A 26,012-nucleotide genomic window follows, 5' to 3' on the forward strand; every position below is an offset into this window, starting at 1 on the left:
TATATATACAGAATAATACAGATACTGAGGATTACACCCAGTATACAGGACAGGAGAAGTGGTACTGTGCAGTGTATATATACAGAATAATACAGATACTGAGGATTACACCCAGTATACAGGACAGGTGAAGTGGAACTGTGCAGTGTATATATACAGAATAATACAGATACTGAGGATTACACCCAGTATACAGGACAGGAGAAGTGGTACTGTGCAGTGTATATATACAGGATAATACAGGAACTGAGGATTACACCCAGTATACAGCACGGGAGAAGTGGTACTGTGCAGTGTATATATACAGGATAATACAGATACTGAGGATTACACCCAGTATACAGGACAGGAGAAGTGGTACTGTGCAGTGTATATATACAGAATAATACAGGTACTGAGGATTACACCCAGTATACAGGACAGGAGGAGTGGTACTGTGCAGTGTATATATACTGAATAATACAGATACTGAGGATTACACCCAGTATACAGGACAGGAGAAGTGGTACTGTGCAGTGTATATATACAGAATAATACAGATACTGAGGATTACACCCAGTATACAGGACAGGAGAAGTGGTACTCTGCAGTGTATATATACAGAATAATACAGATACTGAGGATTACACCCAGTATACAGGACAGGAGAAGTGGTACTGTGCAGTGTATATATACAGAATAATACAGATACTGAGAATTACACCCAGTATACAGGACAGGTGAAGTGGAACTGTGCAGTGTATATATACAGAATAATACAGGTACTGAGGATTACACCCAGTATACAGGACAGGAGAAGTGGTACTGTGCAGTGTCTATATACAGAATAATACAGATACTGAGGATTACACCCAGTATACAGGACAGGAGAAGAGGTACTGTGCAGTGTATATATACAGAATAATACAGATACTGAGGATTACACCCAGTATACAGGACAGGAGAAGTGGTACTGTGCAGTGTATATATACAGAATAATACAGATACTGAGGATTACACCCAGTATACAGGACAGGAGAAGTGGTACTGTGCAGTGTATATATACAGAATAATACAGGTACTGAGGATTACACCCAGTATACAGGACAGGAGAAGTGGTACTGTGCAGTGTATATATACAGAATAATACAGGTACTGAGGATTACACCCAGTATACAGCACAGGAGAAGTGGTACTGTGCAGTGTCTATATACAGAATAATACAGACACTGAGGATTACACCCAGTATACAGGACAGGAGAAGTGGTACTGTGCAGTGTATATATACAGAATAATACAGGTACTGAGGATTACACCCAGTATACAGCACAGGAGAAGTGGTACTGTGCAGTGTCTATATACAGAATAATACAGATACTGAGGATTACACCCAGTATACAGGACAGGAGAAGTGGTACTGTGCAGTGTATATATACAGAATAATACAGACACTGAGGATTACACTCTGTATACAGGACAGGAGAAGTGGTACTGTGCAGTGTATATATACAGAATAATACAGATACTGAGGATTACACCCAGTATACAGGACAGGAGGAGTGGTACTGTGCAGTGTATATATACAGAATAATACAGATACTGAGGATTACACCCAGTATACAGGACAGGAGAAGTGGTACTGTGCAGTGTATATATACAGAATAATACAGATACTGAGGATTACACCCAGTATACAGGACAGGAGAAGTGGTACTGTGCAGTGTCTATATACAGAATAATACAGATACTGAGGATTACACCCAGTATACAGGACAGGAGGAGTGGTACTGTGCAGTGTGTATATATATATATATATACAGGACAGGAGGAGTGGTACTGTGCAGTGTGTATATACACAGGACAGGAGGAGTGGTACTGTGCAGTGTGTATATATATATCCAGGACAGGAGGAGTGGTACTGTGCAGTGTGTATATATATATCCAGGACAGGAGGAGTGGTACTGTGCAGTGTATATACATAGTAGAAGCGTTTGATCGTCGGACTGCGGCGTCAGCTTGTGATTGGCCGGTCACGTTATCGCTGGGGATCAGCACAGTATCAGTGGATTTCGCTTTGCTGCCTATATCCCCCCTATTTCTGGCTATGGAGGGTCTGCACCTACAGGAAAGGTAGGGGCAGGAGTAACCCTTTCCGTGCTGGCAGGCAGATGAGGCACTGCGTGTATTGTTATTAGGGTCCCCTCCCCCACCCCATTATCGCTGACATATAGAGAAATGCTGCGATGCTGTTGGCAGGAAGCGGCAGAGAATGAAGCGCAGGAACGTGGGACCTCAGCGTCGCCCCCTTCTGGCCGATGGAGCAGGCGGCGGGGACACTGTATATGGGGAAGATCTTTATCCGGCCCTGTATGAAGGGGGGGGGGGAGCCGCTCTCTATACAGGGGGGGGAGCCGCTCTCTATACAGGGGGGGGGGAGCCGCTCTCTATACAGGGGGGGGGAGCCGCTCTCTATACAGGGGGGGGGAGCCGCTCTCTATACAGGGGGGGGGAGCCGCTCTCTATACAGGGGGGGGGAGCCGCTCTCTATACAGGGGGGGGGAGCCGCTCTCTATACAGGGGGGGGGAGCCGCTCTCTATACAGGGGGGGGGGAGCCGCTCTCTATACAGGGGGGGGGGAGCCGCTCTCTATACAGGGGGGGGGGAGCCGCTCTCTATACAGGGGGGGGGGAGCCGCTCTCTATACAGGGGGGGGGGAGCCGCTCTCTATACAGGGGGGGGGGAGCCGCTCTCTATACAGGGGGGGGGAGCCGCTCTCTATACAGGGGGGGGGGAGCCGCTCTCTATACAGGGGGGGGGGAGCCGCTCTCTATACAGGGGGGGGGGAGCCGCTCTCTATACAGGGGGGGGGAGCCGCTCTCTATACAGGGGGGGGGAGCCGCTCTCTATACAGGGGGGGGGGAGCCGCTCTCTATACAGGGGGGGGGAGCCGCTCTCTATACAGGGGGGGGGAGCCGCTCTCTATACAGGGGGGGGGGAGCCGCTCTCTATACAGGGGGGGGGAGCCGCTCTCTATACAGGGGGGGGGAGCCGCTCTCTATACAGGGGGGGGGAGCCGCTCTCTATACAGGGGGGGGGAGCCGCTCTCTATACAGGGGGGGGGAGCCGCTCTCTATACAGGGGGGGGGAGCCGCTCTCTATACAGGGGGGGGGAGCCGCTCTCTATACAGGGGGGGGGAGCCGCTCTCTATACAGGGGGGGGGAGCCGCTCTCTATACAGGGGGGGGGAGCCGCTCTCTATACAGGGGGGGGGAGCCGCTCTCTATACAGGGGGGGGGAGCCGCTCTCTATACAGGGGGGGGGAGCCGCTCTCTATACAGGGGGGGGGAGCCGCTCTCTATACAGGGGGGGGGAGCCGCTCTCTATACAGGGGGGGGGAGCCGCTCTCTATACAGGGGGGGGGAGCCGCTCTCTATACAGGGGGGGGGAGCCGCTCTCTATACAGGGGGGGGGAGCCGCTCTCTATACAGGGGGGGGGGAGCCGCTCTCTATACAGGGGGGGGGGGAGCCGCTCTCTATACAGGGGGGGGGGGAGCCGCTCTCTATACAGGGGGGGGGGGAGCCGCTCTCTATACAGGGGGGGGGGAGCCGCTCTCTATACAGGGGGGGGGGGAGCCGCTCTCTATACAGGGGGGGGGGGAGCCGCTCTCTATACAGGGGGGGGGGGAGCCGCTCTCTATACAGGGGGGGGGGGAGCCGCTCTCTATACAGGGGGGGGGGGAGCCGCTCTCTATACAGGGGGGGGGGGAGCCGCTCTCTCTCTCTGTATACAGGGGGGGGGAGCCGCTCTCTCTCTCTGTATACAGGGGGGGGGAGCCGCTCTCTCTCTCTGTATACAGGGGGGGGGAGCCGCTCTCTCTCTCTGTATACAGGGGGGGGAGCCGCTCTCTCTCTCTGTATACAGGGGGGGGAGCCGCTCTCTCTCTCTGTATACAGGGGGGGGAGCCGCTCTCTCTCTCTGTATACAGGGGGGGGGAGCCGCTCTCTCTCTCTGTATACAGGGGGGGGGAGCCGCTCTCTCTCTCTCTGTATACAGGGGGGGGAGCCGCTCTCTCTCTCTGTATACAGGGGGGGGGAGCCGCTCTCTCTCTCTGTATACAGGGGGGGGAGCCGCTCTCTCTCTCTCTGTATACAGGGGGGGGAGCCGCTCTCTCTCTCTCTGTATACAGGGGGGGGAGCCGCTCTCTCTCTATACAGGGGGGGGAGCCGCTCTCTCTCTCTGTATACAGGGGGGGGGGAGCCGCTCTCTCTCTCTGTATACAGGGGGGGGAGCCGCTCGCTCTCTCTGTATACAGGGGGGGGGAGCCGCTCGCTCTCTCTGTATACAGGGGGGGCGAGCCGCTCTCTCTCTCTGTATACAGGGGGGGGGAGCCGCTCTCTCTCTCTGTATACAGGGGGGGGAGCCGCTCTCTCTCTCTGTATACAGGGGGGGAGCCGCTCTCTCTCTCTGTATACAGGGGGGGAGCCGCTCTCTCTCTCTGTATACAGGGGGGGGAGCCGCTCTCTCTGTATACAGGGGGGGGAGCCGCTCTCTCTGTATACAGGGGGGGGAGCCGCTCTCTCTGTATACAGGGGGGGGAGCCGCTCTCTCTGTATACAGGGGGGGGAGCCGCTCTCTCTGTATACAGGGGGGGGAGCCGCTCTCTCTGTATACAGGGGGGGGGAGCCGCTCTCTCTGTATACAGGGGGGGGGAGCCGCTCTCTCTGTATACAGGGGGGGGGAGACGCTCTCTCTCTCTGTATACAGGGGGGGGGAGACGCGCTCTCTCTGTATACAGGGGGGGGGGAGACGCTCTCTCTCTCTGTATACAGGGGGGGGGGGGAGACGCTCTCTCTCTCTGTATACAGGGGGGGGGGGGGAGACGCTCTCTCTCTCTGTATACAGGGGGGGGGGGAGACGCTCTCTCTCTGTATACAGGGGGGGGGGGAGACGCTCTCTCTCTCTGTATACAGGGGGGGGGGGGAGACGCTCTCTCTCTCTGTATACAGGGGGGGGGGAGACGCTCTCTCTCTGTATACAGGGGGGGGGAGACGCTCTCTCTCTGTATACAGGCGGGGGGAGACGCTCTCTCTGTATACAGGGGGGGGAGACGCTCTCTCTCTGTATACAGGGGGGGAGACGCTCTCTCTCTCTGTATACAGGGGGGGAGACGCTCTCTCTCTGTATACAGGGGGGGGAGACGCTCTCTCTCTGTATACAGGGGGGGGAGACGCTCTCTCTCTGTATACAGGGGGGGAGACGCTCTCTCTCTGTATACAGGGGGGGAGACGCCTCTCTCTCTGTATACAGGGGGGGAGACGCCTCTCTCTCTCTGTATACAGGGGGGGAGACGCTCTCTCTCTCTGTATACAGGGGGGGAGACGCTCTCTCTCTCTGTATACAGGGGGGGAGACGCTCTCTCTCTCTGTATACAGGGGGGGAGACGCTCTCTCTCTCTGTATACAGGGGGGGGAGACGCTCTCCTCTCTCTGTATACAGGGGGGGAGACGCTCTCTCTCTCTGTATACAGGGGGGGAGACGCTCTCTCTCTCTGTATACAGGGGGGGGAGACGCTCTCTCTCTCTGTATACAGGGGGGGGGGGAGACGCTCTCTCTCTCTGTATACAGGGGGGGGGGAGACGCTCTCTCTCTCTGTATACAGGGGGGGGGAGACGCTCTCTCTCTCTCTGTATACAGGGGGGGGAGACGCTCTCTCTCTCTGTATACAGGGGGGGGGAGACGCTCTCTCTCTCTGTATACAGGGGGGGGGAGACGCTCTCTCTCTCTGTATACAGGGGGGGGAGACGCTCTCTCTCTCTGTATACAGGGGGGGGGAGACGCTCTCTCTCTCTGTATACAGGGGGGGGGGAGACGCTCTCTCTCTCTGTATACAGGGGGGGGGAGACGCTCTCTGTATACAGGGGGGGGGAGACGCTCTCTGTATACAGGGGGGGGGAGACGCTCTCTGTATACAGGGGGGGGGAGACGCTCTCTGTATACAGGGGGGGGGAGACGCTCTCTGTATACAGGGGGGGGGGAGACGCTCTCTGTATACAGGGGGGGGGGAGACGCTCTCTGTATACAGGGGGGGGGGAGACGCTCTCTGTATACAGGGGGGGAGACGCTCTCTGTATACAGGGGGGGAGACGCTCTCTGTATACAGGGGGGGGAGACGCTCTCTCTCTGTATACAGGGGGGGGAGACGCTCTCTCTCTGTATACAGGGGGGGGGAGACGCTCTCTCTCTGTATACGGGGGGGGGGAGACGCTCTCTCTCTGTATACAGGGGGGGGAGACGCTCTCTCTCTGTATACAGGGGGGGGAGACGCTCTCTCTCTGTATACAGGGGGGGGAGATGCTCTCTCTCTCTGTATACAGGGGGGGGAGCCGCTCTCTCTCTGTATACAGGGGGGGGAGATGCTCTCTCTCTCTGTATACAGGGGGGGGAGCCGCTCTCTCTCTGTGTATACAGGGGGGGGGGGAGCCGCTCTCTCTCTCTGTATACAGGGGGGGGGGAGCCGCTCTCTCTCTCTGTATACAGGGGGGGGGAGCCGCTCTCTCTGTATACAGGGGGGGAGCTGCTCTCTCTCTGTATACAGGGGGGGAGCCGCTCTCTCTCTCTGTATACAGGGGGGGGGGAGCCGCGCTCTCTCTGTATACAGGGGGGCGCCCTCAGGTTGGCCCTGCCTCTATAGAGACGCACTGTGTCCGCACGTGTGTATAATCGGTGGCGGTGTGTGCAAAGCGCGTCACCCGCATTGTGGTGGAATCATCCTAACGAGGATTAATCCCTAATCTCAGGTCACCGCGGCTTATTGGAGGAGATTGGCACAAGGACCCCGGCGTCTAAGCCGCCCCATCCGGCAGGAGCCGCCATCACCTGTGCTGACAGCTCTATAGTGACCGGTGCTGCCCGCGGGTGCCGCGCTCTATGTACAGGATCCAGGCGGCCTCAGGTATTAACGAGTCCCGCGACCTACACATACAAAAAACCCGCACCCGCGTGCAACGCTAAAAACCCGACATGGAGGAATGAAACAAGTAAATGTAAAGCCCAGAAATACCCATACAGTCCCATTCAGCAGACTATGGCAGCATTATTTGTGCAGGGTCGTTATGGCGGTATTAACACAGCTTCCTGAAGAATCTGGATAGCCCTGTATCGCGGTATTATGAGGTAACTTTATGGCCATATTATATGGTGGCATTATATGCCTTGTTATCTTAGCATTATATGGTGGCATTGTGAGTGCTGTATAGGGCTGTACCATATTGGCAGAATATGGTGGAACAACAAGTGTTGTGTACGGCAGAATTACTTCAGCACTACATGGCAGTATTGGATGCAAAAACCCAAACATCCAGAGAAATTCGCTACTAGCTCTGGATACAGGGGGTGCAGGAACCCGGTTGGCCCCCAGGGGGCACCGCTCCTGGCTCTGGTTATAGGGGGTGCAGGAACCCGGTTGGTCCCCAGGGGGCACCGCTCCTGGCTCTGACTTTTCTGTCCCAGACACAGAGAAAGGGCCCAAAATATGAGACATAAACATTTTTCTGTTTTCCTTGATGCAGACAACAAACAAATACAAAACAAATGCCGGGGGTCTGCGAGGACCTGCGCCCCCCACTCCTGGTCTGTGTGATGTAGAGGGGGTGGGGAGGGACTGCAGGGTGATGATGATGATGATGGCCGGCAGTGGAGGGGTTAATAAACTTCGGTTGCCAGACAACTCCACACAGAGGCCGGCCATTCCCAGCTGTGTGCGGATACAGAGCAGCCTATGGAGGAGCCTATAGATACAGCCCCATCCCCCACAGGGACCCTCCAGCGCAGGATAAGGGGGATCATGTGTATATATCTGGAGATAATATATACAGACAATGGCAGCCGCTCTCCTCCCCATCCTTCCTCCATAGGGTCGGGGAAAAGTCAGGGACAGTTCAGGGTAAAGCCTCAGCCCGAGGAAGAGGAGGAGGAGGAAGAGGATGAGGCCCAGCAGAGCGCAGGGGGGACGGAGGCTATATGTGCAGATCCTATATATACACACCAACCCCCGCTGGCTACAGACCCCGTATACCCAACAGCCCCCGTATCTGTACCCCCCTCTACACCCGGCGGCCCCCGTATCTGTACCCCCCTCTACACCCGGCGGCCCCCCGTATCTGTACCCCCCTCTACACCCGGCAGCCCCCGTATCTGTACCCCCCTCTACACCCGGCAGCCCCCGTATCTGTACCCCCCTCTACACCCGGCAGCCCCCGTATCTGTACCCCCCTCTACACCCGGCGGCCCCCGTATCTGTACCCCCCTCTACACCCGGCGGCCCCCGTATCTGTACCCCCCTCTACACCCGGCGGCCCCCGTATCTGTACCCCCCTCTACACTCGGCGGCCCCCGTATCTGTACCCCCTCTATACCCGGCAGCCCCCCGTATCTGTATCCCCCTCTACACCCGGCAGCCCCCCGTATCTGTATCCCCCTCTACACCCGGCAGCCCCCCGTATCTGTATCCCCCTCTACACCCGGCAGCCCCCCGTATCTGTACCCCCCTCTACACCCGGCAGCCCCCCGTATCTGTACCCCCCTCTACACCCGGCAGCCCCCCGTATCTGTACCCCCCTCTACACCCGGCAGCCCCCCGTATCTGTACCCCCCTCTACACCCGGCAGCCCCCCGTATCTGTACCCCCCTCTACACCCGGCAGCCCCCGTATCTGTACCCCCTCTATACCCAGCAGCCCCTGTATCTATACCCCCCCTCCATACCCAGCAGCCCCTGTATCTATACCCCCCCTCCATACCCAGTAGCCCCTGTATCTATACCCCCCCTCTATACCCAGTAGCCCCTGTATCTATACCCCCCCTCTATACCCAGTAGCCCCTGTATCTATACCCCCCCTCTATACCCAGCAGCCCCTGTATCTATACCCCCCTCTATACCCAGCAGCCCCTGTATCTATACCCCCCTCTATACCCTGCAGCCCCTGTATCTATACCCCCCTCTATACCCAGCAGCCCCTGTATCTGTACCCCACTCTATACCCAGCAGCCCTTGTATCTGTACCCCACTCTATACCCAGCAGCCCTTGTATCTATACCCCCCTCTATACCCAGCAGCCCCTGTATCTGTACCCCCCTCTATATCCGGCAGCCCCTGTATCTGTACCCGGCAGCCCCAGTACAGTATCTGTACCCCCCCTCTATACCCGGCTGCCCCTGTATCTGTACCCCCTGTATCCCCAGCTGCCCCTGCATCTGTACCCCCTGTATCCCCCAGCTGCCCCTGCATCTGTACCCCCTGTATCCCCAGCTGCCCCTGCATCTGTACCCCCTGTATCCCCAGCTGCCCCTGCATCTGTACCCCCTGTATCCCCAGCTGCCCCTGCATCTGTACCCCCTGTATCCCCAGCTGCCCCTGCATCTGTACCCCCTGTATCCCCAGCTGCCCCTGCATCTGTACCCCCTGTATCCCCAGCTGCCCCTGCATCTGTACCCCCTGTATCCCCAGCTGCCCCTGCATCTGTACCCCCTGTATCCCCAGCTGCCCCTGCATCTGTACCCCCTGTATCCCCAGCTGCCCCTGCATCTGTACCCCCTGTATCCCCAGCTGCCCCTGCATCTGTACCCCCTGTATCCCCAGCTGCCCCTGCATCTGTACCCCCTGTATCCCCAGCTGCCCCTGCATCTGTACCCCCTGTATCCCCAGCTGCCCCTGCATCTGTACCCCCTGTATCCCCAGCTGCCCCTGCATCTGTACCCCCTGTATCCCCAGCTGCCCCTGCATCTGTACCCCCTGTATCCCCAGCTGCCCCTGCATCTGTACCCCCTGTATCCCCAGCTGCCCCTGCATCTGTACCCCCTGTATCCCCAGCTGCCCCTGCATCTGTACCCCCTGTATCCCCAGCTGCCCCTGCATCTGTACCCCCTGTATCCCCAGCTGCCCCTGCATCTGTACCCCCTGTATCCCCAGCTGCCCCTGCATCTGTACCCCCTGTATCCCCAGCTGCCCCTGCATCTGTACCCCCTGTATCCCCAGCTGCCCCTGCATCTGTACCCCCTGTATCCCCAGCTGCCCCTGCATCTGTACCCCCTGTATCCCCAGCTGCCCCTGTATCTGTACCCCCTGTATCCCCAGCTGCCCCTGCATCTGTACCCCCTGTATCCCCAGCTGCCCCTGCATCTGTACCCCCTGTATCCCCAGCTGCCCCTGTATTTGTACCCCCTGTATCCCCAGCTGCCCCTGAATCTGTACTCCCTGTATCCCCAGCTGCCCCTGAATCTGTACTCCTGTATCCCCAGCTGCCCCTGTATCTGTACCCCCTGTATCCCCAGCTGCCCCTGTATCTGTACCCCCTGTATCCCCAGCTGCCCCTGTATCTGTGCCCCCTATACACCTAGCAGCCCCCCTATTATCTATACTGCTCTATATCCGGCAGCTGCGGTATCTGTATGCCTGTTTACATGTATACCCATCAGCCCCTTATACCTCTTTCACCCGCATACCCGGCAGCCCCCGTGTCTGTACCCTCTGTATGCCCGGCAACCCCTATATCTATACCCCTGTATGCCCGGCAACCCCTATATCTATACCCCTGTATGCCCGGCAGCCCCTATATCTATACCCCTGTATACCCGCAGCCCCCCTATTATCTTTACCCCTGTATACCCGCAGCCCCCCCTATATCTTTACCCCTGTATAGCCGCAGCCCCCCTATATCTTTACCCCTGTATAGCCGCAGCCCCCCCTATATCTTTACCCCTGTATAGCCGCAGCCCCCCTATATCTTTACCCCTGTATAGCCGCAGCCCCCCTATATCTTTACCCCTGTATAGCCGCAGCCCCCCTATATCTTTACCCCTGTATAGCCGCAGCCCCCCTATATCTTTACCCCTGTATAGCCACAGCCCCCCTATATCTTTACCCCTGTATAGCCACAGCCCCCCCTATATCTTTACCCCTGTATAGCCGCAGCCCCCCTATATCTTTACCCCCTGTATACCCGCAGCCCCCCTATATCTTTACCCCTGTATACCCGCAGCCCCCCTATATCTTTACCCCTGTATAGCTGCAGCCCCCTATATCTTTACCCCTGTATAGCTGCAGCCCCCTATATCTTTACCCCCTGTATAGCCGCAGCCCCCCTATATCTTTACCCCTGTATAGCCGCAGCCCCCCTATATCTTTACCCCTGTATAGCCGCAGCCCCCCTATATCTTTACCCCTGTATAGCCGCAGCCCCCCTATATCTTTACCCCTGTATACCCACAGCCCCCCCTATATCTTTACCCCTGTATAGCTGCAGCCCCCCTATATCTTTACCCCTGTATAGCTGCAGCCCCCTATATCTTTACCCCTGTATAGCTGCAGCCCCCCCTATATCTTTACCCCTGTATAGCTGCAGCCCCCCTATATCTTTACCCCTGTATAGCCGCAGCCCCCCTATATCTTTACCCCTGTATAGCTGCAGCCCCCCCTATATCTTTACCCCTGTATAGCTGCAGCCCCCTATAGTCTTTACCCCTGTATAGCTGCAGCCCCCTATATCTTTACCCCTGTATAGCTGCAGCCCCCTATATCTTTACCCCTGTATAGCTGCAGCCCCCTATATCTTTACCCCTGTATACCCGCAGCCCCCCTATATCTTTACCCCTGTATAGCTGCAGCCCCCTATATCTTTACCCCTGTATACCCGCAGCCCCCCCTATATCTTTACCCCTGTATAGCTGCAGCCCCCCTATATCTTTACCCCTGTATAGCTGCAGCCCCCCTATATCTTTACCCCTGTATAGCTGCAGCCCCCCTATATCTTTACCCCTGTAATACCCGCAGCCCCCCTATATCTTTACCCCTGTATAGCTGCAGCCCCCTATATCTTTACCCCTGTATACCCGCAGCCCCCCTATATCTTTACCCCTGTATACCCGCAGCCCCCCTATATCTTTACCCCTGTATAGCTGCAGCCCCCTATATCTTTACCCCTGTATACCCGCAGCCCCCCTATATCTTTACCCCTGTATACCGGGCAGCCCCCCTATATCTTTACCCCTGTATAGCCGCAGCCCCCCTATATCTTTACCCCTGTATACCGGGCAGCCCCCCCTATATCTTTACCCCTGTATACCGGGCAGCCCCCCTATATCTTTACACCTGTATAGCCGCAGCCCCCCTATATCTTTACCCCTGTATAGCCGCAGCCCCCCTATATCTTTACCCCTGTATAGCCGCAGCCCCCCTATATCTTTACCCCTGTATAGCTGCAGCCCCCCTATATCTTTAGGCCGTTACATAACAGCCGGAAGTCTTGATACAATGTAACAATTTAATATAAACAGAACGTTCAATAAACACCACATTAACCCTTCCCCCGCCGCGGCCTGGCGGCTCTTACCTCCACAGACAGGGGGTGCGGGTGCCGGATCTGGGGGGCTTCATGGCAGTGACCCCGGTGACTGAGGCTGACAAGTGTTCTGCAGTCTTCGGGTTCAGGGCCCCCTCCTCCTGGCTGCTGTCATTCCGGGGGGCAGCAGTTCTAGGGAGAAGGGGGGCAGCTCAGGTCATCAGTCAGACAGCAGCCACTTCCAGCGAGACCCCCATGTCTGCTGCATCCCCCCAGTGCACCCTACAGCTGGGGAGCAGGGCCTAGCCGAGTATGGGGGAGAGGGCTGAGGGGACTGCTGGTTTTTAGGGTGACCCACAGCCCTAGATGTGGGTCCAGAAATGCAGGAAGACAGCTCCCCCCAGGGCAGAAGTGCAGCCCCCTGTGAGGTCCCCCATGCAGGGAGCCCTGCACCCAACCTGCCTGCAAGCTGCAAAAAGTTCAATTTAGAAAAGAGAAAAGGCAGCAGCAGAAGGAGGAAAGAAGGAGGAGGAAAGAAGGAGGAGGAAAGGAGGGAGGAGGAAAGGAGGAGGAGGAGGAAAGGAGGAGGAGGAATGAAGGAGGAGGAGGAGGAAAGGAGGAGGAGGAAAGAAGGAGGAGGAAAGAAGGAGGAGGAAAAGGAGGAGGAGGAAAGGAGGAGGAAAGGAGGAGGAAAGGAGGAGGAAAGGAGGAGGAAAGGAGGATGAAAGGAGGAGGAAAGGAGGAGGAAAGGAGGAGGAAAGGAGGAGGAGGAAAGAAGGAGGAGGAAAGAAGGAGGAGAAAGAAGGAGGAGGAAAGAAAGGAGGAGGAAAGAAGGAGGAGGAAAGAAGGAGGAGGAGGAGAGGAGAGGAAAGAAGGAGGAGAGGAGAGGAAAGAAGGAGGAGGAAAGAAGGAGGAGGAGGCAGCCCTGGGTCTTTCTTTCTCCAGCTTTTGCCAAGCAATCAAACGCCCATCGCATGGATGACGTGCAGGGGGTGGGGGTCTCTGGTGCTGCGCAGCCCCCTCCTCTGCTGGAGATTGTGTGGGATTTCTGTTTAACCAACACATTTCAATCAGAAAGGAAGAGGGGGGTCGTTATCTTATTAACCCTGCAATCCCCAGGTACAATTCACTTGTAGATTGTTAGCTGTTCTGCCCCCACCTGTAGATCAGAGACCCCAGACCATGCACAGCAGATTCAGGTCACCAGGTATATAGATCAGTGCTGGCTCCTGTGTACTATATATATATATGTACTGTATATATATTTTTATATATATATATATATATATATATATATATATACACACACAGTATAAATACATCACCAGGGATCAGACATGTAGTCAGTTCCCCTGCCCCCATCAGACCCCCAGACCAGGGCACCGCAGATACTGATCACCAGGTATATAGATCAGTGCTGGCTCCTGTGTACTATATATATATACCACACACAGTATAAATATGTCACCAGGGATCAGACATGTAGTCAGCTCCCCTGCCCCATCAGACCCCAGGACTGTGTGCTTATATGTGTCCTATAAATATGTTACCAGGGCTCACAAATGTAATCAGCTCCCCTGCCCCATCAGACCCCAGGAATATGTACTTGTTACATGTGTTATACTTTTATGTCCCCAGGGATCACACACTCTGTGCCTGTTTCCTCTACCCCTCTGCCTCTTTTCTCTCCCTCTTTCTTCTCCCTGCGCCTGTTTCCTCTGCCTGCGTCTGTGTCCTCTCTCTGCGCCTTTTTCCTCTGCTTCTCTGCCTGTTTCCTCTCCCTCTCTGCCTGTCTCCTCTCTCTGCGCCTGTTTCCTCTCCCTGCACCTGTTTCCTCTCCTTGCGCCTGATTCCTCATACTGTGCCTGTATCCTCTCTCTGTGCCTGTTTCCTCTCTTTGCACCTGTTTCCTCTCCCGCTGCCTGTTTCCTCTCCTGCTGCCTGTTTCCTCTCCCGCTGCCTGTTTCCTCTTCTTAAGCATGTTTCCTCTCCCTGCTCCTGTTTCCTCTCCCTGAGCCTGTTTCCTCTCCCATTGCCTGTTTCCTCTCCCATTGCCTGTTTCCTCTCCCATTGCCGGTTTCCTCTCCCATTGCCTGTTTCCTCTCCTTTCTGCCTGTTTCCTCTCCCTCTGCTTGTTTCCTCTCCCTGTGCCTGTTTCCTCTCCCATTGCCTGTTTCCTCTCCTCTCTGCCTATTTCCTTTCCCTGAGCCTGTTTCCTCTCCCATTGCCTGTTTCCTCTCCCTGTGCCTATTTCTTCTCCCTGCACCTGTTTCGTCTCTGTGCCTGTTTCCTCTCCCTCTCTGTTTTCTCTCCCTGCCCCTGTTTCCTCTCCCTCTCTGCCTATTTCCTCACCCTGCCCGTTTCTTCTCCTTGCGCCTGATTCCTCATACTGTGCCTGTATCCTCTCTCTGTGCCTGTATCCTCTCTCTGTGCCTGTTTCCTCTCTTTGCACCTGTTTCCTCTCTTTGCACCTTTTTCCTCTCCCGCTGCCTGTTTCCTCTCCCGCTGCCTGTTTCCTCTCCCACTGCCTGTTTCCTCTTCTTAAGCATGTTTCCTCTCCCTGCTCCTGTTTCCTCTCCCTGAGCCTGTTTCCTCTTCTTAAGCATGTTTCCTCTCCCTGCTCCTGTTTCCTCTCCCATTGCCTGTTTCCTCTCCCATTGCCTGTTTCCTCTCCTTTCTGCCTGTTTCCTCTCCCTCTGCTTGTTTCCTCTCCCTCTGCTTGTTTCCTCTCCCTGTGCCTGTTTCCTCTCCCATTGCCTGTTTCCTCTCCTTTCTGCCTATTTCCTCTCCCTGAGCCTGTTTCCTCTCCCATTGCCTGTTTCCTCTCCCTGTGCCTATTTCTTCTCCCTGCACCTGTTTCGTCTCTGTGCCTGTTTCCTCTCCCTCTCTGTTTTCTCTCCCTGCCCCTGTTTCCTCTCCCTCTCTGCCTATTTCCTCACCCCTGCCCCTGTTTCTTCTCCTTGCGCCTGTTTCCCTAACCTGCGCCGGTTTCCTCTCCCTCTGCCTGATTTCACTCCTTGTGCCTATTTCCTTTCCACTGCCTACACCTGTTTCCTCTGTCGCTGCCGCCCAATCTACACCCCACCTATTGTCTTCTCCCCAAAATCCTATAGAATGTAAGCCCGCAGGGGCAGGGCCCTCTTCCCTCTGTACTTGTCTGTCTATTGTAACTTGCATATGTATTCTGTATGTAACCCCTTCTCATGTACAGCACCATGGAATCAATATTAATAATAATAATAATAATAATAATAATAATAATAATAACCACATGGGTGACATCTGTAACAATTTCCGGGTATAAAGGAATTGCCTCATGCACACTCAGTTTTGATGAACGGTTGAATTTTTCTATTTCTTTGAGAGCAAGTGAAAATGTTGCTGAAATCTGGCCAATCTGCTGCTATAGGAGACGCAGTGACATCTTGTTCCTTGCGGCAACACTTTGCTGCTCGATGTCATCCAAATACTTGTCAAAGTTAAACTCATCTGATGAGGATGAAGATACGGCAGCAGTAGCACTGTCAGGCCCCAAGTCCTCTTGCGCCTAGCAGTCCTGTAGCCGCTCATCCTAACTGCTACCTCAGTCACAGCTTCTTTTCCTTTAGTAAGCTGTTGATCATCAAGCAGTATACGATGACTTGGGTCCACATAAACAGCTGCCAGAAGAATTTTATTTTCCATTAGCTGTGTCTCTCTCTGTTTCATTGAAGCAGAAATGCCATCTGCGATTAAACCTCCTCTTTGGGACAGGCAAAATAGCAAGTTCTTCCACTCCCTTATGAAAATGACAGGAGTTAAATCCCCAGCTTGTAATTTTTAGTCACGGTAAATGGGTGATTAAGCAATTCCTTCAATTCAGCCACCTGTGTCCATTGACCCTCATTTAGGGTTACCTGAGGGTTCACCATATCTATAAGAAATTATTTTAGTTCAAGCAATCGCTCAATCATTAAATAAGTGCTGCCTCACCGAGTGGCTTGATTGACAAATTGCCCCTTTCCCAGCCCGTCTCTTCAAGATGGATTCAATTTTAGGGGTTCTGGCGGCAATATCCAATTTCCTCATTTTTCCAATCAGATTTCCAGCATGTCCCTCTTGCAGACTCTCTCTTATTGTACAACACAGCGCATGTGATGAATAGGAAAGTGTTTTGAAGCAGCTTCAACAAGATCCTCTAATCCTAAAGTATCATTTTGCTGTTCCTCTGTTGTATTATCTGCTTGTTCCTCAGTCACATGAGCAGCGCTGTGGTTCCATCTCACACACACTGAAGCCTACATTCTCTTCTAGCTGCTGTTCATTCCTCTCATTCATCAGTGTAATTGTACTTATGTGTGAAGCTTTGTCCGTTACAATGGCAAGAACCTGCTCTTTTTTGTGTTCCTAATCTTGCAGAACCTTTTCCACTAAGGCCTGGAGAAACTGGCCGCTGTGATGAGCTTTTGTGTCTTTTACTGCCGGTGACTTGGTAACAATTTCTTTCTTGTCACAAACATAACGAACATTGATTGGCAAAATAATGCAAGTGAAATGCAGTGACTCTGGGGATAATGCAGTGACTCTGGGAATAATGCAGTGACATGCAGTGACTCTGGGAATAATATAGTGACATGCAGTGACTCTGGGAATAATCCAGTGAAATGCGGTGACTCTGGAATAATCCAGTGACATGCAGTGACTCTGGGAATAATCCAGTGACATGCAGTGACTCTGGGAATAATCCAGTGAAATGCGGTGACTCTGGGAATAATCCAGTGACATGCAGTGACTCTGGGAATAATCCAGTGAAATGCGGTGACTCTGGGAATAATCCAGTGACATGCAGTGACTCTGGGAATAATCCAGTGGCATGCAGTGACTCTGGGAATAATCCAGTGAAATGCGGTGACTCTGGGAATAATCCAGTGACATGCAGTGACTCTGTGAATAATCCAGTGACATGCAGTGACTCTGGGAATAATGCAAGTGACATGCAGTGACTCTGGGAATAATCCAGTGACATGCAGTGACTCTGTGAATAATTCCAGTGACATGCAGTGACTCTGGGAATAATGCAGTGACATGCAGTGACTCTGGGAATAATGCAGTGACATGCAATGACTCCGGCATCCAGCAAAGGCGATGGGTGATAGATAGGACATCAGACACCGCGTGTTGTGCGGCTCTGCACAGAATGAGCATCCGCTTGTGGTGTTTCTAATCCGCTATTTGCTATTGATCATTATCTATGAGCTCAGAACCTTTCACATGATGCGGTTTTATAAAAGCTGATCTGTTTTTGCAGCTTGAAAAACGTATCCTCTAAAAACGCAGCAAAAACGCAGTGTGTGAATGTGGCCTTAGATCAGGAATAGAACAGACATTTATAGGACATTTCATAAGTTTTCCAAATTCCTATAAAATATATTCCGCACATTCTGCACTGACCCGCTGGAGACAATGTATTATAGAGATTAGGAGTCAGTGCATTTTATACCGACTCCACCAAGTGAGCTCCGACTCCACAGCCCTGAGTGGCACTGATGATATGGGCACTGTGTGGTACTGATGATATGGGCACTGTGTGTGGCACTGATGATATGGGCACTGTGTGGTACTGATGATATGGGCACTGTGGTGTGGTACTGATGATATGGGCAACTGTGTGTGGCACTGATGATATGGGCACTGTGTGTGGCACTGATGATATGGGCACTGTGTGGCACTGATGATATGGGCACTGTGTGGCACTGATGATATGGGCACTGTGTGGTACTGATGATATGGGCACTGTGTGTGGCACTGATGATATGGGCACTGTGTAGTACTGATGATATGGGCACTGTGTGGTACTGATGATATGGGCACTGTGTGGTACTGATGATATGGGCACTGTGTGGTACTGATGATATGGGCACTGTGTGTGGCACTGATGATATGGGCACTGTGTGGCACTGATGATATGGGCACTGATGTTGGTACTGATGATATGGGCACTGTGTGTGGCACTGATGATATGGGTACTGTGTGGTACTGATGATATGAGCACTGTGTGTGGCACTGATGATATGGGCACTGTGTGGTACTGATGATATGGGCACTGTGTGTGGCACTGATGATATGGGCACTGTGTGGTACTGATGATATGGGCACTGTGTGTGGCACTGATGATATGGGTACTGTGTGGGTACTGATGATATGAGCACTGTGTGTGGCACTGATGATATGGGCACTGTGTGGTACTGATGATATGGGCACTGTGTGTGGCACTGATGATATGGGCACTGTCGTGGTACTGATGATATGGGCACTGTGTTGTGGCACTGATGATATGGGCACTGTAGTGGCACTGATGATACGGGCACTGTGTGGTACTGATGATATGAGCACTATGTGTGGCACTGATGATATGGGCACTGTGTGTGGCACTGAAGATATGGGCACTGTGTGTGGCACTGATGATATGGGCACTGTGTGGTACTGATGATATGAGCACTGTGTGGCGCTGATGATATGGGCACTGTGTGGCACTGATGATATGGGCACTGGTGGTACTGATGATATGAGCACTGTGTGGCACTGATGATATGGGCACTGTGTGTGGCACTGATGATATGGGCACTGTGTGTGGCACTGATGATATGGGCACTGTGTGTGGCACTGATGATATGGGCACTGTGTGTGGCACTGATGATATGGGCACTGTGTGGTACTGATGATATGGGCACTGTGTGGTACTGATGATATGGGCACTGTGTGGTACTGATGATATGTGCACTGTGTGGTACTGATGATATGGGCACTGTGTGGTACTGATGATATGGGCACTGTGTGGTACTGATGATATGGGCACTGTGTGTGGCACTGATGATATGGGCACTGTGTGGCACTGATGATATGGGCACTGTGTGTGTGGTACTGATGATATGGGCACTGTGTGTGGCACTGATGATATGGGCACTGTGTGGTACTGATGATATGGCACTGTGTGGCACTGATGATATGGGCACTGTGTGGTACTGATAATATGTGCACTGTGTGGTACTGATGATATGGGCACTGTGTGGCACTGATGATATGAGCACTGTGTGGTACTGATGATATGGGCACTGTGTGGCACTGATGATATGGGCACTGTGTGGCACTGATGATATGGGCACTGTGTAGCACTGATGATATAGGCACTGTGTAGTACTGATGATATGGGCACTGTGTAGTACTTATGATATGGGCACTGTGTGGCACTGATGATATGGGCACTGATGGCACTGATAATATGGGCACTGTGTAGTACTGATGATATGGGCACTGTGTGGCACTGATGATATGGGCACTGTGTGGCACTGATGATATGGGCACTGTGTAGCACTGATGATATGGGCACTGTGTAGTACTGATGATATGGGCACTTTTGGCACTGATGATATGGGCACTGGGTAGCACTGATGATATGGGCACTGTGTAGTACTTATGATATGGGCACTGTGTGGCACTGATGATATGGGCACTGTGTAGTACTGATGATATGGGCACTTTTGGCACTGATGATATGGGCACTGGGTAGCACTGATGATATGGGCACTGTGTAGTACTTATGATATGGGCACTGTGTGGCACTGATGATATGGGCACTGTGTAGTACTGATGATATGGGCACTGTGTAGCACTGATGATATGGGCACTGTGTGGCACTGATGATATGGGCACTGTGTGGCATTGATGATATGGGCACTGTGTGTGGCACTGAAGATATGGGCACTGTGTGTGGCACTGATGATATGGCCACTGTGTGGCACTGATGATATGGGCACTGTGTGGTACTGATGATATGAGCACTGTGTGGCACTGATGATATGGGCACTGTGTGGCACTGATGATATGGGCACTGTGTGGTACTGATGATATGGTCACTGTGTGGCACTGATGATATGGGCACTGTGTGTGGTACTGATGATATGGGCACTGTGTGTGGCACTGATGATATGGGCACTGTGTGGCACTGATGATATGGGCACTGTGTAGCACTGATGATATGGGCACTGTGTAGTACTGATGATATGGGCACTTTTGGCACTGATGATATGGGCACTGTGTAGCACTGATGATATGGGCACTGTGTAGTACTTATGATATGGGCACTGTGTGGCACTGATGATATGGGCACTGTGTAGTACTGATGATATGGGCACTGTGTAGCACTGATGATATGGGCACTGTGTGGCACTGATGATATGGGCACTGTGTGGTACTGATGATATGGGCACTGTGTGGCACTGATGATATGGGCACTGTGTGGCACTGATGATATGGGCACTGTGTAGTACTGATGATATGGGCACTGTGTGGCACTGATGATATGGGCACTGTGTGTGGCACTGATGATATGGGCACTGTGTGGTACTGATGATATGGGCACTGTGTGGCACTGATGATATGGGCACTGTGTGGCACTGATGATATGGGCACTGTGTGGCATTGATGATATGGGCACTGTGTGTGGCACTGAAGATATGGGCACTGTGTGTGGCACTGATGATATGGCCACTGTGTGGCACTGATGATATGGGCACTGTGTGGTACTGATGATATGAGCACTGTGTGGCACTGATGATATGGGCACTGTGTGGCACTGATGATATGGGCACTGTGTGGCATTCTGTGGTCACTTTGTAGCCCTCTCCACCCATGCACTATATGGCGCTATTACCTGCACAGTACACTATATACCATATATGTATATGTACCATATGGCAGCATTATGGGGCCAGATCAGATGAAAGGTCTGGAGAGTATTTTGGGGTCTCTATAAATAGGGGGTCCGGAATGAGGTGAGGACACAACCTGCTGCGAATAACAGAAGAAGGGGGGGGGCAGTCAGGAGCCCCCGATCTGCAGGGCTCGGGGCTGGATTACTGCTGTCTGCGGCATCTAAAGCTCCGCTCGTGACGTCACAGCGTGCAGAGTCCAGAGCCTCGGATTCCAGAGCCCCTCCCCCACCCGCACACGTGACCCCGGCGCTGCAGGGGTTAACTGGTCACCCCGAGAACTCAGATTATCAATAACGATCTATGGAGAGACGGAACCAACCCGCGCCCGAGCTCCTGCCCGGGGGGCTCATTGCCACAGACCCCTTATTACCACTCCTGTCAGATTCAGGGTATTTCTGTCACCAGTGCGGGGTCTCTGTCATTAACCGATGGGTGAGGGGCAGGAGAGGGACGAGGGGTGAGAGAGGGACGAGGGGTGAGAGAGGGACGAGGGGTGAGAGAGGGACGAGGGGTGAGAGAGGGACGAGGGGTGAGGAAGAGGGACGAGGGATGAGGAAGAGGGACGAGGGGTGAGAGAGGGACGAGGGTCAAGGGAGGGACGAGGGGTGAGGAAGAGGGACGAGGGGTGAGAGAGGGATGAGGAAGAGGGACGAGGGGTGAGAGAGGGACGAGGGGTGAGGGGCAAGAAAGGGACGAGGGGCAAGGGAGGGACGAGGGGTGAGGGGCAAGAGAGGGACGAGGGGAGAGGGATGAGGGAGAGGGACAAGGGGTGAGGGGCGAGAGAGGGACGAGGGGTGAGGGGCAGGAGAGGGACGAGGGGTGAGGGGTGAGGAAGAGGGACAAGGGGCAAGGGAGGGACGAAGGGTGAGGGGCAGGAGAGGGGACAAGGGGGTGAGGGGCAAGAGAGGGGAGAGAGAGGGACGATGTAGAGGGGAGAGGGGCGGGAGAGGGACGAGGGGCGGGAGAGGGGCGGGAGAGGGGCGAGGGGAGGGAGAGGGGCGAGGGGAGGGAGACGGGTGAGGGGCGGGAGAGAGACGAGGGGCGGGAGAGGGACGAGGGGCGGGAGAGGGACGAGGGGTGAGGGGCGCGAGAAGGACGAGGAAGAGGGGTGAGGGGCGAGAGAGGGACGAAGGGTGAGAGGTGAGAGAGGGGTGAAGGAAAAGGACGAGGGACAAGGAAGAGGGGACAGGGACGAGGGAGTAGGCAAAGGAACAAGGGGTGAGGGGCGAGTGACGAGAGACAAGAGGTGAGGGGCAACAGACGATGGGCAAGGGAGGGACAAGGGGCGAGGGAGAGGTACAAGCAACGAGGGAGAGGGACGAGTGGCAAGGGACGAGTGACGAATGACGAGGAGCAAGAGACGAGGGCAAGTGGCAAGGGGGATGGGGACGAGGGAGATGGACAAGGGGCGAATGACAAGGGTCGAGGGACAAAGACGACGAGGGGAGAGGGACAGGGATGAGTGACAAAAGGCGAAGGGACGAGGGTCGAGAGACGAGAGTGAGGGACAGGGGCGAGTGACGAGGGGCATGGGGAGGAGGGACAAAGGGAGAGGGAAAAGGGGCAAGTGACGAGGGGCGAGGACAAGAGGTGAGGGAGACGAGGGGCGAGTGACGAGGGGAAAGGATGAGGACGAGGATAGAGGGACAAGGGGTGGCGAGGGCTGAGGGACGAGGGGGGAGGAGCAAGTAACGAGGGGCGATGGGAGAGGAGGGAAGAGGGGCGAGTGACGAAGGTCGGCGAGGGATAAGGGGCAAGGGGAGAGGGACGAGGGTCGGCGAGGGCTGAGGGAAGCGGGATGAGAGACGAGAGGAGAGGGACGGGGCGAGTGACGATGGGCGAGGGATGAGGGTCGGCGAGGTACAAGGGATGAGGGATCAGGAGCGATGGGCGAGGGGAGAAGGGCGAGTGACGAGGGGTGAGTGACGAGGGGCGAGTGACGAGGGGCGAGGGGAATCAACAATTATGACCAGTTTTGAAAGTTTCTGACTCTGCAGCAGTTTTTATCCTTCTCTCTTTCTCTCTTTTTCTCTCGCTCTCTGTCTCTTGTGCTCTTTCTCACGCTCTTTCTCTCTCTCGCTTTCTGTCTCACGCTCTCGCTCTCTCTCTTGCTCTTGCTCTCTTTCTCATTTTTCTCTTTTTTCTCTCGCTCTGTCTTGCTCTTTCTGCCTCACGCTCTCTCACACTCTGTTTTTTTCTCTCTCTTTCACATTTTCTTTCTCTTTTTCTCTCTCTGTCTCGTGCTCTCTCGCTCGTGCTCTCTTTTTTTTCTATTCTTCTCTCTTGCTTGCTTTCTCGCTTTTTCTCTTTCTCTCTCACACGCTCTCTGTTTCTGTCACTTTCTTTCTCGTGTTCTCTTTCTCATTTTCTTTCTCTTTTTCTCTCGCTCTCTTCCTCCTCTCTTCCTCCTCTCTTCCTCCTCTCTTCCTCCTCTCTTCCTCCTCTCTTCCTCCTCTCTTCCTCCTCTCTTCCTCCTCTCTTCCTCCTCTCTTCCTCCTCTCTTCCTCCTCTCTTCCTCCTCTCTTCCTCCTCTCTTCCTCCTCTCTTCCTCCTCTCTTCCTCCTCTCTTCTCCTCTCTCTTCCTCCTCTCTTCCTCCTCTCTTCCTCCTCTCTTCCTCCTCTCTTCCTCCTCTCTTCCTCCTCTCTTCCTCCTCTCTTCCTCCTCTCTTCCATCCTCTCTTCCTCCTCTCTCTCTTTTTCCTTCTCTCGCTCTCTTCTCTCACTTTCTCTTACTCTTTCTTCCTTTCTCTTCCGCTCTCTTCCTCATTTTTTTCTCTCTTCCTCACTTTTTCTCTCTTCCTATTTCTTTTTCCCTCGCTCTCTTTCTCTTTCCTCCCTTGCTCTCTCTCGCTCTTTCCTTCTCTTCCTCTCTCGCTCTTTCCTTCTCTTCCTCTCTCTCGCTCTTTCCTTCTCTTCCTCTCTCTCGCTCTTTCCTTCTCTTCCGCTCTTTTTCTCTTTCCCTCTCTCTTTCTTCCTTTCTCTTCCTCTCCTCTTTTTAGTCTCTTGCTCTTTTTACCTCTCTTTTTCTCTCTTTCCCTCTCTCCATATTTCCAGCCCTGGAGCTTCTCCTGCGCCCCCCTCCCCCGGCTGCTGTTCTTCAGGTTACAGTCGCTGTCTTCTGACCTTCTCCTTCGCTCTGGAGACTGATCCGAGAGGCGGAGAATTCCCAGCTACACCCGGCGCTGGTGTATATATATATACACTGTGTGTGACCACGAGGATCAGCATCAGCTCCTCCTGCTCCAACCGCAGACGACTGCCCCAAATGTGTGACCCTGGGGTGTAGCACCCAACACATCACACAGCACCCAACACATCACACACACTGCCCAAATATCACATCACACAGCACCCAACACATCACACACTGCCAAATACCACCTCACACTCTGCCCAAACACCACCTCACACACTGCCCAAATATCACATCACACACTGCCCAAATACCACCTCACACTCTGCCCAAATACCACCTCACACTCTGCCCAAATACCACATCACACACTGCCCAAATACCACCTCACACACTGCCCAAATACCACATCACACACTGCCCAAATACCACATCACACACTGCCCAAATACCACATCACACACTGCCCAAATACCACCTCACACTCTGCCCAAATACCACCTCACACTCTGCCCAAATACCACATCACACACTGCCCAAATACCACCTCACACTCTGCCCAAATACCACATCACACTCTGCCCAAATACCACATCAGACACTGCCCAAATACCACATCACACACTGCCCAAATACCACATCACACACTGCCCAAATACCACCTCACACTCTGCCCAAATACCACCTCACACTCTGCCCAAATACCACATCACACACTGCCCAAATACCACATCACACACTGCCCAAATACCACATCACACACTGCCCAAATACCACCTCACACTCTGCCCAAATACCTCATCACACACTGCCCAAATACCACATCACACACTGCCCAAATACCACATCACACACTGCCCAAATACCACATCACACACTGCCCAAATACCACATCACACACTGCCCAAATATCACATCACACACTGCCCAAATACCACATCACACACTGCCCAAATACCACATCACACACTGCCCAAATACCACCTCACACTCTGCCCAAATACCACATCACACACTGCCCAAATACCACATCACACACTGCCCAAATACCACATCACACACTGCCCAAATACCACATCACACTCTGCCCAAATACCACCTCACACTCTGCCCAAATACCACCTCACACTCTGCCCAAATACCACCTCACACACTGCCCAAATACCACATCACACACTGCCCAAATACCACCTCACACTCTGCCCAAATACCACATCACACACTGCCCAAATACCACCTCACACTCTGCCCAAATACCACATCACACTCTGCCCAAATACCACCTCATACTCTGCCCAAATACCACATCACACACTGCCCAAATACCACCTCACACACTGCCCAAATACCACATCACACACTGCCCAAATACCACATCACACACTGCCCAAATACCACATCACACACTGCCCAAATACCACATCACACACTGCCCAAATACCACATCACACACTGCCCAAATACCACATCACACTCTGCCCAAATACCACATCACACTCTGCCCAAATACCACATCACACACTGCCCAAATACCACATCACACACTGCCCAAATACCACCTCACACTCTGCCCAAATACCACCTCACACTCTGCCCAAATACCACCTCACACTCTGCCCAAATACCACATCACACACTGCCCAAATACCACCTCACACTCTGCCCAAATACCACCTCACACTCTGCCCAAATACCACCTCACACTCTGCCCAAATACCACATCACACACTGCCCAAATATCACATCACACACTGCCCAAATATCACATCACACACTGCCCAAATACCACCTCACACTCTGCCCAAATACCACCTC

General features: G+C 53.7%; 1 protein-coding gene across 1 annotated transcript in view; it reads right to left on the reverse strand.

The window, feature by feature from the left end:
* HIPK2 (homeodomain interacting protein kinase 2) overlaps positions 1 to 12,831 on the reverse strand; it is an 82,403-nt gene extending 69,572 nt beyond the window's left edge. The window contains 1 exon segment of the mRNA XM_075343535.1: positions 12,366 to 12,831. The gene's annotated coding sequence lies outside the window, so the exon portion shown is untranslated.
* Positions 12,832 to 26,012: the final 13,181 nt, after the last annotated feature.

The sequence above is a fragment of the Anomaloglossus baeobatrachus genome, chromosome 4, assembly GCF_048569485.1.
Source record: "Anomaloglossus baeobatrachus isolate aAnoBae1 chromosome 4, aAnoBae1.hap1, whole genome shotgun sequence".
In the NCBI taxonomy this organism is placed as follows: Eukaryota; Metazoa; Chordata; class Amphibia; order Anura; family Aromobatidae; genus Anomaloglossus; species Anomaloglossus baeobatrachus.